This window comes from Chiloscyllium punctatum, chromosome 19 (assembly GCF_047496795.1).
Source record: "Chiloscyllium punctatum isolate Juve2018m chromosome 19, sChiPun1.3, whole genome shotgun sequence".
NCBI classification, from domain to species: Eukaryota; Metazoa; Chordata; class Chondrichthyes; order Orectolobiformes; family Hemiscylliidae; genus Chiloscyllium; species Chiloscyllium punctatum.
Genome location: NC_092757.1, coordinates 75,837,259 through 75,840,239, shown reverse-complemented (window position 1 = coordinate 75,840,239; position 2,981 = coordinate 75,837,259).

Here is a 2,981-nt window from a genome sequence, read left to right as displayed (position 1 = left end):
ATTATATGCATGTACCACTGTCAGCACTGTTATTTCATTTACCTTATTGCAAATTCTCCATGCATTCAAATATTGTACCCTTAGACATTTTATGCATTCATTTTGTGCTCCAATATATGATCCCCTAACAAGTGAGAACAATTTACCAGTCCCAGATCACATGTAGGGACCGATAAAACCAGGTAAATGTTGATCTACTTAACTGGTCAGTGAAATAACTCCATGAAGGCTGGTATCCCATCATCAAGTCACCCTTTATTTACATGTGCATGGTACATGACACTGATCCAGTAGCTCAGAGTCATCTCCTAGGGTGAACAGAATCTCTGAACTCCTGTTTACATCTGTCTGCCTGGACTCCCTGATTGGGACTGTTATTCTGGTTGATTGAGGGAACTCGTATTCTGTGAGGTCCACCAACCTGACCTCCTTATAATCATTACATTGCCAAAATTAATATCTTCAAATCCATGAGAGAAAACACTTTCTGGTTCAATTAAGGAGAATCCCAAAGCCTTTTATTCTTATATAAGAAGCAAGTGGGTAACTAGAGAAAGGATTGGTCCACTAAAGGATACGGAAGGAAGTCTGTGTGTCAAACCTGAGAAAATGGATGAGATTCTGAATGATTACTTTGCTTCAGTGTTCACTGAGGAGAGGGACATGATGAATGTTGAGATTAGAGATAGAAGTTTGATTCCTCTGGATCACGTTGACATAAATAGGGAAGATGTGTTGGGTAAGCTAGAGGTTATTAAGGTGGACAAATCCCCAGGACCAGATGGGATCTATCCCAGGTTGCTGAGGGAGGCAAGAGAGGAAATAGCTGGGGCCCTGACAGATATTTTGTAGCATCATTAAACACAGGTGAGGTGCCGGAGGACTGGAGGGTTGCTCATGTTATCCCCCTGTACAGAAGGGTAGTATGGATATTCCGGGTAACTACAGACCAGAGAGCCTGACGTCAGTGGTGGGCAAGTTGCTGGAGAAGGTACTGAGGGATAAAATCTATTTATATTTGGAAAAGAATGGGCTTATCAGTGATAGGCAACATGGTTTTGTGCAGGGAAGATCATGCCTTACCAACATAGAGTTCTTTGAGGAAGTGACCAAGTTGATAGATGAAGGAAGGGCTGTAGATGTCATATACATGGACTTTGGTAAGGCATTTGATATGGTTCCCCATGGTAAACAAATGGAGAAAGTGAAGTCACATGGTGTGCAGGGTGTTCTAGCTAGGAGGATAAAGAACTGGTTGAGCAACAGGAGACAGAGAGTAGTAGTTGAAAGGAGTTTCTCAAAATGGAGAAAGGTGACCAGTGGTGTTCCACAGGGATCAGTGTTGGGACCACTGTTGTTTGTGGTATAGATAAATGATCTGGACGAGGGAACTGTTGGTGTGATCAGCAAGTTTGGAGATGACACGAAGATTGGTGGAGTAGCAGAAAGCATAGAGGACTGTCAGAGAATACAGAAGGATATAGATAGACTGGAGAGTTGGGTGGAGAAGTGGCAGATGGAATTCAATCCAGGCAAATGTGAGGTGATGCATTTTGGGAAGTCTAATTTTAGAGTGAATTATACAGTAAATGGAAGAACCTTGGGAAAAGTTGATGAGTAGAGAGATCTGGGAGTGCAGTCCCTTGTACCCTGAAGGTTGCTGCACAGGTGGATAGAGTGATCAAGAAGGCATCTGGTATGCTTGCTTTCATCGGACGGGGCATTGAGTGGCAGGTCATGTTAAAATTGTAAACGACATTGGTTCAGCCACAGTTAGAATAGTGTGGACAGTTCTGGTTGCCACATTACCAAAACAATGTGGACACTTTGGAAAGGGTGCAGAGAAGGTTTATGAGGATGTTGCCTGGTATGAAAGGTGCTAGCTATGAAGAGAAGTTGAGTAGGTTAGATTGTTTTCATTAGAAAAAAAGAGATTGAGGGGGGTCCTGATTGAGGTTTACAAAATCATGAAGGGTATAGACAGGGTAGATAGAGATAAGCTTTTTTCCCAGGGTGAAGGATTCAATAATGAGAAGTCACACTTTTAAGGTGAGAGGATTCACGCGGCAAGTACTTTTCACAGAGGGTGGTAGGTGCCTGAAATGCGTTGTCAGCAGAGGTATTAGAGGCAGGCATGGTAGATTCATTTAAGATGCGTCTGGACAGATGCATGAATAGGTGGGGAGCAGAGGTATACAGATGCTTAGGAATTGGGTGACAGGTTTAGTCAGTGGATTCAGATTGGCTCAGGCTTGGAGGGTTGAAGGGCCAGTTCCTGGGCTGCAAATTTTCTTTGTTCTTTGTATTAGTTCCCTCTCCGAGTACACTTATTTTTAAGTTTGCCCTCGGTTCCACAAGATTTTGTGCAAGGTATACATTTCCTGTGCAGCAAAGAGTTGAATGATCAATGGAAAGTTTTAGGCATTTTAGGCAATGGAAGGAGGAACTTTGGGCAACATATGGGGTGAAGTTGTGTTCTTCCATAAGACTATAAATGTCCATCTGAACCAAAAGACTCAGCTTAATGTGTTACCCAAGAGATACACTTTCAACAATACTGCAGTGTCAGCCTAGGTTATCTGCCTGGACCCAGAACGGGGTTTGATTCTATGACATGTTAAGTCAGAACAAGAATGCGAACATGTGAATCAAACTACCAAACAGCAACAATACAGAGATTTTCCTAACTAGATATGAACAAATAGGTCGATGATACTTTCAATAAAAGAGTCAAACATTGAATTAAATGACAAGCACACAATCTTCACTTGAGAAGTTGATCAATTTAAAGATGTATACAATATTTCACAAATTTTAACAACAAATAAAATATTTAAAAGTATTTTTTTCCCAAGGCACATTTTTGGCCTTTTTAAAAATACAGCACTGAGAAACACGCTTAAAATATTTTATCTCAATTAAAACAGAAATGAGTTAAAAGCAAATATCAAGTCAATGAATAAAAATAAAAAGTCAGAAAA